This window comes from Eumetopias jubatus, unplaced genomic scaffold, assembly GCF_037043125.1.
Source record: "Eumetopias jubatus isolate StellerSeaLion01/CBP00866 unplaced genomic scaffold, mEumJub1_p1.0 scaffold_17, whole genome shotgun sequence".
In the NCBI taxonomy this organism is placed as follows: Eukaryota; Metazoa; Chordata; class Mammalia; order Carnivora; family Otariidae; genus Eumetopias; species Eumetopias jubatus.
In genome coordinates, this window is record NW_028274823.1 from 29,683,467 (window position 1) to 29,698,963 (window position 15,497).

Genomic DNA, 15,497 nt, shown 5'->3' on the forward strand with positions numbered 1-15,497 from the left:
GGGCCGCGCTGGCCCGTGCCTCAGTTTCCCCGGCCAGAGGCCCTCGGAGCGCCGCCCCCTCTGACTCCGCGGGGCGGGCGGGCCGGCAGGGGGCGCGAGCGCGGGGCCGGCGCCTGGAGGTGGGCGCGCGGGGACCGAGGCGGCCCCGGGCCGCGCGGCCGCGAGAGGCGGAAGCCTGGGCGGGAGGCGAGAGGCGGGGCGGCCGCGCTGAGTCACCCGGGATCGGCCCGCCCGCCGCTTCCAGGGGCGGAGGTGACAGCGGCCCGGGACGGGCGGCTGCAGCTGGCCCGCTGCGCCGAGGGACCGCTGGGCAGGCGGAGAGCAGGTCAGGGGCCGGGCGGGGCCGGGCGGGGGAGCTCGGGTCGCGGACCCGGGGCGGCGGGCGGAGGGGACCCGCGCCCAAGAGGGACGCGCCGCGCGGCCGGGCCTGCGCCACCCCTGCACCGCGGCGGCCGTTGGCCCGGCCGGGAGCCCCCCGGGCAGGAGGTGCGGGGCCCCGGCCCTCCTCGGAGCCCGGGTCAGGTCCGGCCCTGTGAGGTCCCCGCCGGGGGTGGGGGGGGAGGTGGGGGGGGAGGTGGGGGGAAGCTGGGCGGCCAGCAGTCAGGGGGATGCGGACGTGGGCTTCTTAAACGGTGTCAAGCCCCGGGCTCTTTTTACTGCACCGCCCTGCCACTCGGGCAATGAGGCGGAATTTGAGAGCTGGAAAAGAATTCAGCATAGCCCAGCCCCCCTATTTTACAGATGAAGAAATATTCTGGCTTGCTCAAAGTCACATCCAGTCGGTCTAGGAGTCCGTGATTCTGTGTCAGGGAGGCAGGGAGGGATGATTTCTGAAGCAAGAGTAAGACCCGTTTGGCTAGAGATGCAAGTTTGGTTATGCCTGAGTTTTGCCGTTACCCACGGACACCTGCATTCGTGTCACAGGGAATGATGTCCACCAGGCATCAGTTTCTCAAAGCACTTAACCTTGAAGAGGGTGACGGTGCTGTCAATTGCACAGGGGAATATTGGGGTTACAAACTGGCCAGGTCTGCTGCAGATGAGGCGCTGTGGAGAATGCTTGGGGTGTAGAGTTAATTTTTAAATGCAAAAAATCCCGCACTTGAAATGCAATTTCATTATCCTTTGTTGTCTGTCTCATTTACGCAGCAGTGAAGGGCTCTCGCACTGTTGTTCTGTTATATTGGTAACTTGCCTATTTTACAGTAATATGCACATCTTGTGTTGAAAGACTATTTTCCTAATTAGTGATGCTGTGGTATGTGGCTTAATGGTTAGGGCTTGAGCATAGTCTAGCTCCGATTGTTTGCATAGCTGAGTTCCACGGGGAGAGTGGGACTGATTAATCCCTGGTTGTATTTGGCAGACTGAAGTACCTGGCAGCATACAGGTGTGCTTTCTTAGTGTTGTATTTATTAGCCTAGCAACAGGAATAGACTCCAGGTGATGAGGAAGTTAGTTTATCCCTCAGCACCTGCTTTTCTCTAAATTACTGAATTAAAGGATCTCTGGCCCCCTTTGAACTCTTTCAGATGTTAATTTGAAACATATGTCACTCATTGTGACAACAAAAAGTTTTAATAGAACAAGTCACATCATCAGCGTTGGCCTAACATAAGTGAAAAGTGATTTTTCAAATTACTTCAGTGTTAAATTCACTTAAATTCAGAGATGGGGATGGAGTACTTTGTGAGGATAGCTAAAATCTGACCTGGGAATGGGGTGTGTGGGGTGCACAGATAACCTTTGCAATAAGCTGAGAACATTCTGCCTCAGGAAATGTGATAAGATGTCTTTTATATAGTGCTCATATTGTATGTATATTCAGCTGAGATATAATAGACAGTCCGTCCAAATATGTGCAAGTTATTTATTTTGTCTTGTGGCCCCAAAGCAGAGCCTTTCCCACTTCTTGTTTCTTTTTTTCTGGCTCTTTCAGAGTGGCCCTCTTTCCTGCAAAGACCCTTTCCCGTTCCTCTTTCAGCCACATTGCAATTCAGAGCCTCCTGCAAGCTACTTTTTCTCCTCCTAAAGAATATGACAAATCATAATTCTTCAGTCAACTGTTTACCATCTCCTAAAAACTAAGGGTAGGTGTTCATTTTTAGAACACAGTGTGACTCCGTGAAGCTCTGGTTCTGAAAAAGGGTTAAGTGGACTGTGCTTAGATTTTTATCTTTCGTGTACTTGGAGGCTGCAATATAGAAAGGCTCCAGAGGCAGCAAACTCACTTATCTCTGCCTCAGAAGGAAATCCTTCCTGCAGGATGCCTAGGGAATCTTCAAGTATGTTATTGTTCTCAACCCTCCCACTTTACAGTGTTGGGCTAAAATAAGCAAAAAGCTGTTTTTCACATTTCAGATACTTCAGTGATTTTTGAAATTACAGATACTTTTTATATTGGAATTTTTTCAAATGATAAAAGCAACTACAATAGAATGCAAATGGAGACTTGCCTACCTATTGCCAGGTATAAGGCTTGAATCATTCTCTGGGTTTATTATTGTTTCTAAAGTCAGTGTATTACCTACAGCATAGCATTGTTACAGGATTATCTGCTCTGAAATTCTCAACTGTGCTTGGGTTTTAGCTAAAGCGTCCTGAAAATTCATTCAGTTACGTTTGAAAAGTTTCACAACAACAATCCAATTAAAATCAAATAGCTTCTTATACTCAGCTTAGGAAAACATCTGGATAAACTGATTTTCAAGATTGGATAACATAGTCTTGTGGGTCAGGTGTTAATTCTGAGATGCTAGGGGCATCTGGCTGGCTCAGTCGGTAGAGCGGTAGAGCGTGCGACTCTTGATCTCAGGATTGTGAGTTCAAGCCCCACGGTGGGCGTAGAGCTTACTTAAAAAAAAAATTATATCAGCCTCTCGTCTAGAAAGGCAGAAACGTAAAGTAATAGCCATAAAATCAGATCACAGAACAGCTCTATGATGAAGGAGCTCTTAAACAAACCAAAAGTGTTAACTTTTGGTTGGGTGCTTTATCCTTGATGCTATAAAAGTCAGCCAGAGGAGATAAAATAAACATAGAGTAGCTAAAATGTATTCTTTTATTTTTAAATGTTAGGGTTTACCCAAGAAGAGGCAGCACTGCAGAGCAAATAGTGCATTGTGCTAGGGGGCTGAAGTCTGCAGTTCTGATTTGTTCATTCACCACATAGTCATTAAGCACCTGTGTCTGCCAGGCACTATTCTGGGGCTGGGGTTACAGCTGTGAACGAAACAGACAAAGCCCCACCGCGGGGCCATAGCATTGTAGTGGGGTAGAGGCAGACAAATGAAACTGTGAATGGATTGACCGTCCCATGCTCATCGTGCTACTGAGAACTTTAAAGAGGTGTAAGTGGGAAAGGGTAAGTATGTGTGTGGGGGCTGGGGGGGTGGGCAGGATTGACTTTATTATACGGAGTGGTCAGAGAAGGCCTCTGCTAAGATCACTTTTGATCTAGGCTTGGAAGGAATTGAGACCGTGAGGGTTGGGGGACAGAGGAATGAGCAAGTTCCAGGCCCGGGTGCTGAGCCTGTTTGGCGTGTGTGAGGGCTGGTGAGGTCCTAGCGGCCAGGGGAGGGTGAGGGCGAGGGGGCAGCAAAAAAGAGGCGGTGGGAGTGGGAAGGGGCACATCAGTGTAGGCCATTGTAAGGACTTTGACCTTTACTCTAAGTGAGGGGGAAGAAGACATTAGAGGGTTGTGAACAGAGTTCCTCATGATGACTTAAGTTTGACAGGGTCATTCTGGCTGCTGGGCACAGAGTCAGGAAGACCTTCCCTTTCGTCCTAGTGGTGTGACCCTAAGCCGTAATTCTTCTTGGGGCCTTAGTTTCCTTATCTGTAGTCTGACCAGGTTCCTTGGAGCTCTAGAATTTTAAGATTCTAAGTAGCATGGAGTATTTCTATGAGGAGGCCAGGGGCTTGCATACGAAGAGGTTCTAAAAGTAAACAGCTTCAGATGACCTGAAGACTTGACTCGGACCCACCTTTAGCTGAATCATTCCAAATCAAGAGGTAATCAGGTCTTTTCAGTCAGGTTGTCAGGTCATGGGAACAAAAACACTGTTTCGTGAATATTCTCTGCTGATCCCTTTAGTACTCTGCTGATCCCTGAATTTTCTCTTCCTGCTTGAAAAAGGATGAAGAGCTGTTACTCATCAACAGAGCTGGCAACCAAAGTAGCTTTTGTTGTTAGGAAAGTTGGAAACTTTGGGGAAGGAAACAGTTTTAATTTTGTATTTATCATAGGTCATTCGAATTCTCCTTTTTTAACATGGAAGGAATCTGAAAGATTTCTTTTGTTTTTAATTCCCTTATCCCCTTCCCATTCACCTTATGTCCCATAGGTACTCATTCTAATGCATGTAACATGTTTCTTTTTGTCTGTATAGGATCTTGTTTGTTTTATATGTATTTTAATTTATAGCACTGTATTTCATTTTGCTGCTTTTTTCTTTAAATAGTTTTGAAGATCCATCAGTTTCTATGTGTGCATCTAATTCTTTGTTTTTGACTGATGCATTATACTCCATGCCATGTTCTCAAACCACAATTTTATGTATCTGCTGTCTTTGTGGTAGATACTCAGGTTGTCCCTCCACCCTAACATACCTATTGCTGCAGTGAGCATCTTTGTACCTGTCCACTTATAAAGCTGCATAATATTTATTCAGAAGGGAATTGCTGGGTTATAGGCTGGCACTTAATGAATTTGATTAAATAGCGCCAGATTCCTCTCCACAATGGCTGCCCCAGTCTCTCTTCCGCCGGAAGTGTTGGAGGATTCCTATACCCTCATGCCCCACCAGCACTCAGCTTTCTCCAGCTCTCCATCTTTTCTGGGCTCCGAGGTGCAAAGTGATCTCTTGTCATTTTCATTTGTGTTTCTTTGCTTACAAATGATTGCCAACATCTCTTATACGTATAGCTCCTTCTGTAAATTGCTTATTCATATTTTCGCCCATTTTCTATTGGAGTTGTTATCTGTATTGTTCACATTTAGACTCTGCAGATGTCTTCTCTTTGGACATCTGTTAATTTTGTCTTTGTCCATTTTTTTTAAAGATTTATTTATTAGAGTGTGTGTGTGTGTGTGTGTGTGTGTGTGTGTGTGCGTGCGCGCGCGCGCGCAGGAGAGGGACAGGGGCAGAGAGAATCTCACACAGACTCCCAGCTGAGTGCGGAGCCTGACTTGGGGTCCATCTCAGGACCCTGAAATTAGGACCTGAGCCGAAACCAATAGTCAGTCCCTTAACCGACTGTGCCACCCAGGAGCCCCTCTATGTTGTCCTTTGATCAAGAAACATTCTTAATTTTGATGTAATCAGATAAATTCTTTGACATGGTTAATACTTGTAGAGTTTTAAGAAGCCCCTCTCAATCCCTGGGTCATAGCGATTTCTTTAATTCATCTAGAACCCACATTGCATATGGTGTGAGACAGGGCTCCAGTCCTATTATTCTTCACTTAATGAGGCAGACTTTCCAATATCTCCAAAAACATCATGCTTTCCTCCATTGAATTGTGGTACCTTCTCTCTCATCTATGGTTTCCATGTGTATACTGGTCTGTTCTAAGCTTCTGCTCTGTTCCATTAGTCTGTCAGTTATTGCTCCCTGTTTTATTGCAATGATTTTGTAATATGTTCTCTGACGGGCACAGCAAATGCCCCATCTCTGTTCTTCATTTTTAAGTTTAATTAGCATTCCTGGACCATTATTTTTCTATATAAAATTTGGAATTAAGTTTATAAATTCCTCAAAAATTATATTTTTAAGGAATTTTTATTTGGATTACATTGAATTTATAAATTATTTGGGACAGGCTTGACATCTTTCTGATATTAACTCATTTCCTCCAAGAGCATGTAACATGTCTCTCCATTTATTCAGCACTTTTTAAAAGAAATTTGGTTTTATTGGAAATAATTTAAAACTAGCAAAAGAGTTCTAAGGTTAGTACAAAGAACTTCTGTATATCCCTCACCTGGATTCACCAAATGTTAGCATTTTGCCACATTTGTTTTATTACTCCCTCTCCACATTTCTAAGCCTGTTTTTTTCCTGATCCATTTTGAGTTAGTTGCAGACACCATGCCCTTTTATCCCTAAATACTTCATCAGCTCATTTTTAAATCCTTTATTAGAACTTTAAAAATTTTCTCCATAAAGGTCTAGGAAGGTATTTTTGGTTAAACTAATTTCTAAATATTTCATAGTTTTGTTGCTGTTGTGAGTCATGTCTCTATTATTTTCTAGTTGACTGTTGGTAGTTTAAGAGAAATAGTGTTATTACATGCTGATCTTGTATCTGACAGCCTTTCTTAGAAATCAAATAGTTGATTTCTGGGTTTTTTTCCCCTTATTGTTAACCACAAGTCTCTGAAAGTAGTGATATTGTTGCTTCTTTCCCATCCTTATACGTCTGACTTTATCTTTCCTTACAGCATCACCCAGAACTTCCAGGACTGTGTCAAAGCAGTTGCTCTGCTCGTGGGCATCTTTGTCTTGCTTTCAGTCTTAAAGAGAATGAGTCTAACGTTTTTCCATTTCATATACTGTTTGTTTTCGGTTTTAGATATGCCTTTGTCAAGTTAGGGTGTTCTTCTCTATTCCTAGTTTACTGAGCATTTTCGTCATAAATGGGTAGTAAGCTCTATCAGATACTTTTTCAGGATTTGTTTCCAAAGCAGTAAGATGGCATCAGGAGGGTGCATAGCCAAATCCTAAGCCTGTGCTAAGGTTAAGTTTTAAGCAAAAGAAGATTAATAAGAGTCTTCAGTACTTCTGAACCTTATGGTAAACATTTCATGATTTCAATATAAGCTTCTTTCACCATTAGATCAGCTTTTTTCTCCTGCTGTTAAGAGCCAGAATTTAAATAGCTGGTGTGAAGAATGAGAAAGAGCCATATTCAGCATCACAACTGGGGTTGTCAGCATGATTGTAAATATAAGATACGTAAAATTGTAGTTTGCTTACCCTGTGGATCAGTCTCTACTCCAGGTATAAATCTTATCCAAGTAGATCTCACAAAAAATTGAGATCTTCAGCAGGTAGCTCTTTAGCAACAGTAACTGCTCTCGTGTTGGGCAATTGATTCTCATCACCATCTCTTTTGGTATATGGTTGGGGTGTTTTTTTTTTAACTAGCTCTTTTTTCCTAATTATAAAAATTAAACATTTTCATTGTAGAAAATTTGTAAAAATATAGAAAGGCAATCTTTAATCCTGTCTTTTAGCACCAGCCTGTAAAATGTTGGTTATTTCTTGCCTTTTTTTTTTTAATTGGGGGTGGGCATGCTCGTGGAGGAGGAGAATGCATTTAAACTTGGGCTATATATAATGGTATCACCCTTACTCCTGCAGGGTTAGACCATCAACTCTTGTTCTTCTTGCTTTGATTGATCCTCTGAAAAAAAGCAAGAAGATATAAGTAACTTCTAGGCGTGGGGTAAATGCAGGCTGATTCCTTAGAAACAGTGAACAGGCTGTTCCTGCGGGAGCCACTGTGCAGACAGCCTGGACTTCCTGTCAGAATATGGGGCAGTTGTAGCCCAAATGCTACTGGACCAAAGACTAGCTGGGTACAGGAGAAGGGGAGGAGAAGTCTGTCCGTTGTCACTTTGCTTCGGTTCATTTAGCGCTTTTGCTTCTTTAGGCCACTTTCCGAAAGGAAAAGTATAGAGAAAATAGTGGTAATTTATCTTCTTTTGACTCTGAAATAAGCCTAATACAGTTGTCTTGTTTCCCTCATCACCTGCTCGTGGTGAGCGGTGAGGGAGTGGTAATGAATAGCAGGAAGTGAGAATTCCTAGGTTAACATTCCTACCAACTGGTAGATTCCACATCCGACGGCCCTCCCCCTTCTCCCTCTCCTTTCACCTTGCCTTTTTTTTTTCTTTTTTTCCATTTTGTCCTAACACCCGTCACTTCCTAAAATGTCTGCCTTCCCCATCTCTCAAGGAGAAAGTTCTTCAATAGCAGGGACCTTTGTTTCGTTCACTGATAAATCCCAAGCAGGTCCCTGGCACATACTGTGCTCTCAATAAATGGAAGCCATAAAATGACTCAATCTGTCAAGAGGTAGCTCTGTGATGCAGAGCAAGGAAGTCTAAGGGATGGGTGAAGAAAGAAAGTTCTCTTAGCCTCCTTTAAATGCATGGGTTCAATAAAGTAGTAGAATGCCTCTTTCCTCCTTGACCTTGTATGCATAACCATCAACCCAGCCACAGAGCTAATTTCTCTACATCTGTTTTAGCCTCCTGTGGAGGCTGTGGTTTCTGAAAGTGGGGTGTGAGTGTCTGTGTTGCTGACAAGCACTCGGTGGGAGTGGGGCCCCGGAGAGAATAATCCTTGCTGACGTTCTAGCCATGGGTTCTGGGCCTGGCACACATTCTGCATTGTTTTCATGAGGTGATTCTCTGAGGATAAATGATCTGCGCCATCAGCAGAAAAAGTTGCAATGGATGTGTCGGGTTGTGCTGAACTCCCCAGCCTCACACCCCATGTCCTCCCATTTTCTAGTCTATTCTTCCCTCCCGTCCCCAGTAATGCAGAGACATTTTGGTGTTTCTGCCACTTCTGGATCCAGTTCAGGATTGTCATGATGACAGTCATGTTGCACATACCTGCTTACTTTATTATAAAGCAAGGCCTCAAATCATATTAATAGCACAATATAGGGTGATTAAAGAAAAAGTTGCTGCAAATACACCAAATGATGCCCTGGAAGCCAAAGCCACAGACCCCGTTTACCTTGTACAGACTGTTTTCTGACTCATTGTCATCTATTACTTTACTCGTTACCCACCACTGCCCCCAACAAATCTTAAACTCTGCTGCCTGGCCCTCTAGAGTCTGTTCCAGATCTACCTGTACATATTAATTTACTTTAAGTCCCCACTTTCTGCTCTCTTCACACATTCATCAGATGTTCTTTCCTACAACAATAATGCTAGCAGTAAGTATACTGTTAATTACAATTGTGAATATTTCATCTTTCATTTTGCTGGGTTTCACTAATGGTCTAAATTCAAATGAAAGAAATATAAAACAATAAAACACTACTGATAGAAAATGGCAGCTAATATTTTAGCCAGTCACATACTAATGCATTCTCACTTAATCTTCAGAATGATTTTATAAGGAAGGTGCCAGTGTAATCGTCATTTTACGTATGGAGAAATTAAGGTACAGGTTGGTTGAGAGAGGCGTCTGGCTGGCTCAGTCAGTAGAGCGTGCAACTCTTAATCTCAGGGCCGTGAGTTCAAGCCCCACACTGTGTGTAGAGCCTCCTTAAAAAAAAAAAAAAATTGGTTGAGAAACTTGCCTGGAAGTTACACTGCTGTTAGTAGAACTAGAATTCAGACCCACATCTGTCTGTCTACCAAAGCCCATGCTCTTAAGCAGCATGCTGTATGTGGTAGTGCTCAGGTGAGCAGGTGACTGAAGACGGAGTGACACAGAGTCACAGGGTTCTTGAGGACTGTCCTTTTCTCACGTATGCCGCATTACTCACCAGTGCTCTGAGTTGTGGAGAGCATGGGAGGATTTTGCCTGGAGCCAAAACCATTTGGGAGGCCTCCTCTCCAGAGCCTGCCTTGACTACTGCAGATGGACAGGGGGGTTGCACCTCAAAAAGGGATGGGCTCTGAAACTCCATCCGGGTAGCATGCTTTGACTTTTCAACCTTTCTCCTAATGAAGTGTTTAAAATTTGCAAAAATGAATAAAGAATAATATGCCAAACATAGATGTATCCAGGGGTGCCTGGGTGGCTCAGTCAGTTAAGCGTCTGCCTTCAGCTCAGGTCATGATCCCAGGGTCCTGGGATCGAGCCCCGCATCAGGCTCCCTGCTCGGCGGGAAGCCTGCTTCTCCCTCTCCCACTCCCCCTGCTTGTGTTCCCTCTCTAGCTCTGTCTCTCTCTGTCATATAGATAAATAAAACCTTTAAAACAAAAAACAAAAACATAAATGTATCCAACACTCAATTTAAGATGTATAAAACTGAGCTGGTTTCTGTGTTCCACCTTCCTTTGCATTTTTGAAGACCCTCTGGTTCTAATGATTAAAAAAAAAAAAGAATTCCTTTTTATTTACATATGACACAATACCATTACTGTCACCTAAAAAAAAGTAGTAATTCCTAAGTATAATAAAGAAGCTAGTCAATGTTCAAAAATTCCCCATTTGTGGGGTGCCTGGGTGGCTCAGTCAGTTAAGCGTCTGCCATTGGCTCAGGTCATGATCCCAGGGTCCTGGGATCAAGCCCCATGTTGCGCTCCCTGCTCAGCGGAGAGTTTGCTTCTCCCTCTCCCTCTGCTCCTCCCCCCCTGCTTGTGCTCTGTCCTCTCTCTCTCTCAAATAAATAAAATCTTTTTAAAAAAATTCCCCATCCCATTTGTTTCCATTTTTTATTTTTATTTTTTAAAGATTTTACTTTAAAAATAAATTGAAAAAATGGAAACAAATGGGGAATTTAAAAAAATATATTTTATTTATTTATTTGGGAGAGGGAGAGAGAGAGAGAGAGAATGAGTGGGCTGGGGAGGGGCAGAGGGAGAAGCAGACTCTCTGCTGAGCAGGGAGCCCAGTATGGGGCTTGATCCCAGGACCCTGAGATCATGACCCCAGCTGAAGGCAGCCACTCAACTGACTGATCTACCCATGCAGGCCCCCCACGTTTTTAAAAAGATGTCTCAATTTTTTAAAATAATTGATTTGTTTGGATCAGGTCCCAAGAAATGGGCACATACTGCGTTAAATTAATGTTTAAGTGGTTTTTAACTGGTAAGTCCCCTTTCCTTTTTCATTTTAATTTTTTGGTTACAGTTTATTTTGTTGAAACTGGGCTTTTATCTTATAGTTTACTACAATCTGGATTTTTTTTTTAAAGATTTGTTTACTTATTAGGGAGAGAGAGTGGGGTGGGGGGCAAGGGAGAGAGAGTCTTAAGCAGACTCCCCGCTGGTGTGAAGTGCCATGTGGGGCTCGATCTCAGGACCCTGAGATCATGACCTGAGCTAAAACTAAGAGTCAGATGCTTAACTGACTGCGCCACCCAGGCTTCCTGCATTCTGGATTTTTAAAATGGTTTTTGACTTAACTTTTTTGACCTATTTTGAGTTTTGAGTACTAATCTGTCTGTCACTATAGGAGGTTCCAAGTTATTCAGCTTCCATAAATAGAAAGGATTCACTGGCCCACATACTGCTTGGTCTGGCCCAGAGGTAATTTCTTAGGGGTCTTCCAAAGCATCCCAGGTGACAAGGTATGACATTATCAACAGACCCTCTGTATTTCAAAACATTTTGCCCCCGAAAGAATTTTGTATCTTCTAATTGGCAGGGCATTCCTGTGTTCCCTAGAGTTAGTGGGGAGAGCAGAGAAGGGAGCGCGTAGCCTGGTTTTCTTCTGTTAGACAGTGTTTGTTGCTTTAAGGATTTCTGGGGCTCAGTGCCAGAACCTCCTTGGGATATTATTGTCTTACGGTTTAGATCTGCTTATCAGGAAACAGAATCCCTGAAGGGTCAGGTAGGAGGAGAATGAGTTTACATTAAAACCAGACTTTCATTAGTGGCTGTTGGGGTCCTCTATTCTCAAGCAGCTAGGAGGCTGTGGAGCATAATGCTAATACATATGTTTTTCAAACCCATAGTTTTCATTACTTGTTCTTTTTGCTGCCACCGCCTAGATGTTAATCGGTAATTATGATAGCTGGACTGCGACACACATGCCAAGAGTCCAGTTTTGTCTTCTGTTCTCATAGGCTTGTGGCCTCGACCTGCTAGCTCGCTGTGCTTGTTGTGCAGGGTAGTGAGTCAATAACAAAGTACAAAGAATGACAGTCGCTAAAGTATGAAGCGATGTGTGGATTTATGTCTTCAGTGACCTGGAGAGTGTAAGAAGACAGTATGTCAATTGTCAGTATTTTCATCTAGTTTTAAAGCTAAGTGGTTAATAAACCATGGCGAAAAATCTCAACATAGAATGAGAAAGACATATGATGAATTAATTTTAAATAATTTTATTATAAGGCAACTTATTTTAAAAGGTTTGCTTTCAGGCTTTGATAACAATAAAAGAATGAAATCTCTGTGTTGACTTTTACCAGTATGTTCAGACTTTATTCTTAGGTTCTCTAGGTATGAGTCAGGCTTCGTCTGTGTTCTTTTCTGGTAACTCCAAATGCTAACAAAGTAAAATATATATATTATTCACAAGGTGTTAGAGTGGTTTGATAGTTCACTGATTGTTGTTCCTTGCAGTGATCAATTAGCAATAAAAATAAGCACTTCACAGCTGATCTCGGATAGCGACAACACACACATGAGATAATGTGTTTGAGAAGCGGGCTGTAGATTATTAGATCATACTGATGTGAGTTGTAAAGCTGTGGAGGCTTGCAGAGTGCTGCCAGCATCTTAGTGAGGCTAGAGTTGAAGGTGCATGGTAGGTGGGGAGTGTCTAGAAATGAGGCTGAACTTGGGAGAGCAGGGACCCGGTCACGATGAGCTTTGTACAGTCCGCAGAGGGGTCTGAGATAACTTCTGCAAGTGCTGGCTGGGAACCCCTTGTGGAGCTTCAAGCAGCAGAGAATGATGGGATTTTGTATTTGAAAAGATAATTCTCGTTGCAGTGTGGAAAACAGAACCGAAGGTGAGGAGCCTGGTAGATAACCAGGGAGGAAGGTGTTGCAGTAGTCCCGAAGGAAAGGTGCTGAGGGTCTAAAGTGGGCAATGGTGATCTCAAATTTGTACATTTCAAGGCCGAAAGGACAGTTTTTAAAAGGTTGATGCATTTGAAGGATTTAACAGTAGTGTCAATGATTTTCCTTAGAAGTTCAGGTTTTGTTTTTTTTTTAAGAAGAGTAATTGAATTAATTTCATATCACTCTTCTAATCCCTGGAAGGCATCTGGCAAAGGTTTCCTTGCACCCGAAAGCAGGGATCTCATTTGTGAGCTGCTGCCGAATCCCTGTGGGTCTATTGTGAATACACAGCTCATTTAGAGCTTAGAGTAGGGGGGGTGTCAATTGCTTTGTCCTTGTGACCAGTAACCACAGAATCACATTGTTCCCCCTTCCTCTCAAGAAGACTGTAGCAATTTTGGGCAGTGAGCCAGCACCCAGAAGTTGCTGCCTTATCTGCATTTTGTATGTTACAGTCAGTTTGGGTGATGAATGATGGTTCTCCTCCTCCTCCTCCATCACCGGCATCATCATTCTCATAGCTGACATTTACAAAATAGAGGAGTGCTTACTATTTGCCAGGAAGTGTATTAAATGTTTTATCTACATGATCAAACTTAATCTTCCTAACACCTGCAAATTACTATTACTATCTCCAGTTTACAGATGAGGAAACGAAGGCTGAGGGTGGTGTGTAAGTAACTCGTCCCATGTCACATAGCGTGATAGAAGGTGGGGCCAGAAATTGAACCTAGTTCTCTTTTTTATTTTAGTCTGAGCCCTTAACTGTTAAGAATATAGTTATTCCTTAATATAATTTGGTATGATTTCTCTTTTTAAATTTGCTCTTTATTGTAGCTCTGCCCAGTAAGGTCCATGTAATCAAACACTGTTTACTTACCCTCCATCTGCAGCCCATAAAGGGTATAAAACACAAGTATAGAACGTTTTTAAAACATGAAGCACAGGAGGGGCACCTGGGTGGCACAGTTGGTTAAGCATCCGGCTCTTGGGTTCAGCTCAGGTCATGAGATCCAGCCTCATGTGGGGTTCTTCCCTTAGCACGGAATCTGCTTAAGACTCTCCCTCTCCGTTCGCCACTCTTCCCTCAAATAAATAAATATTTAAAAAAACAAAAACAAAAACCATGAAGCACAGGAGAAACCATGGGGGAGGTGGTGCATGGGCAGAATAGGGAAGCTATTTAAATTTCTAACTTTTTTCAAGGCAGAATATTCATGTACGCCATCACTATTTTGCCGCAAGTATAGCAATTGCTGAAATAGAAAAGACACTCAATTTAAAAAATTGAGAAATAACTCACAAACCATAAAATTCACCTCTTAAAAAGTATACAGTTGAATGAGGTTTTTTAAAGTGTATTCACAAAATTGTGCAACCATGGCCACTATCTAATCCCAGAACATTTGCTTCACCCTATACTCATTAGCAGTCATTCCCCATTTCTTCCAGCTGAGACACTCATTTTCAAACCTATTGAATACCAAAACACATCCTAAGGTATGAAAAAGATTCTGAGACTATCTATCCACAATCCCGTTCTCTTTAACACAGATAATAATAGCAGCCAACACCTATATAATGCTTAGTATGTGTAAGGTACTGTTCTAAGTGCCTTACATATATTCATTTCAATTTCACTATGACCCTAGGAGGCAGGTTCTATTATTAAACCCATTTACAGAGGAGGAAATTAAGGCACAGAGGAGTTAAGTAACTTACCTCAAATCATATAATTCTAATAAGGGGTGGAGCTAGGATATAAATCTGGGCAGTCTGGCTTTGTACTCTGTGCTCTTTAATTATTACCTATGTTTTAAGCTGATTGTATTTATAGTTGAAAATGATATGAAGACCTTGAAAACGTTATGCTAAATGAAAAAAAAGTCACAAAAGACCACATACTGTATGATTCCATTTATATGAAATGTCCAGAATAGGCATATCTATACAGAGTATTTATAGAATAGTAATTTACAGAAAGTCAATTACTGGTTGCCTGGGGCTGGAAGTGGGGTGGGGTGGGGGTGGGGGAGACTGTTGGAGGGAAATAGGAAGTGACCGCTAATGGGTATGGAGTTTCTTTTTGAGATAGTGAAAATGTTCTAAAGTTGATAGTGGTGAAAGTTGCCCAACTGTGGGAAAATACTAAAATACATTGAATTGTATACTTTAAGTGGATAAATTGTATGTGAATTATAACTTAATAAACCTGTTTTTAAAGAAATGATATGGAAAGAAACAACCAGAATGATTTTCCTTAGAATACCTTTGTTTTCATCTGAAGAAAAATTATATGTATACACACATACATACACACACACACACACACTCCCCCACCCTTTTTCCCCACTTTTATTTGGGGGTGCTCAGTCACTTGCAACCAGTTCTGATTCTAAGCATCTGCTTGCCTACTCAAACATTTCAGATGCTTCCAAGTACCTAAAAAATCAAAGTCCAACCCTCCCTAACCTGGAAGTGAGGCCCTATGAGACCCCATACAGCTCTGTGGAAAAGAATAGCATGATCATTGGGAATGTGACTATATATTTTGGTATATAACTTAAAGCAGTTCAGTGCGTTCAATCATTCATTCTGCAAATATTTATGGTGGGCCTGCTCTGTACCAGGCAGTGCTCTAGGTGCTTGATATACATACAATAAAATAGACAAAAAGAATCCTTGCCCTATAGAATGTATAAGACATAAGGCCTAATCCTATAGGCTTTGTAGAGGAGGTATTATTTGAGTTGGATCTTAAAAGATAATAGTTTATCCAGATGAT

General features: G+C 42.6%; 1 protein-coding gene across 1 annotated transcript in view; it reads left to right on the plus strand.

Moving 5' to 3' along the window:
- The first annotated feature begins 238 nt into the window (after nt 1-238).
- The window catches only part of DNMBP (dynamin binding protein), a 98,020-nt gene continuing 82,761 nt past the window's right edge, over nt 239-15,497 (plus strand). The window contains exon 1 of the mRNA XM_028098790.2: nt 239-325. The gene's annotated coding sequence lies outside the window, so the exon portion shown is untranslated. The remainder of the gene's footprint in view (nt 326-15,497) is intronic.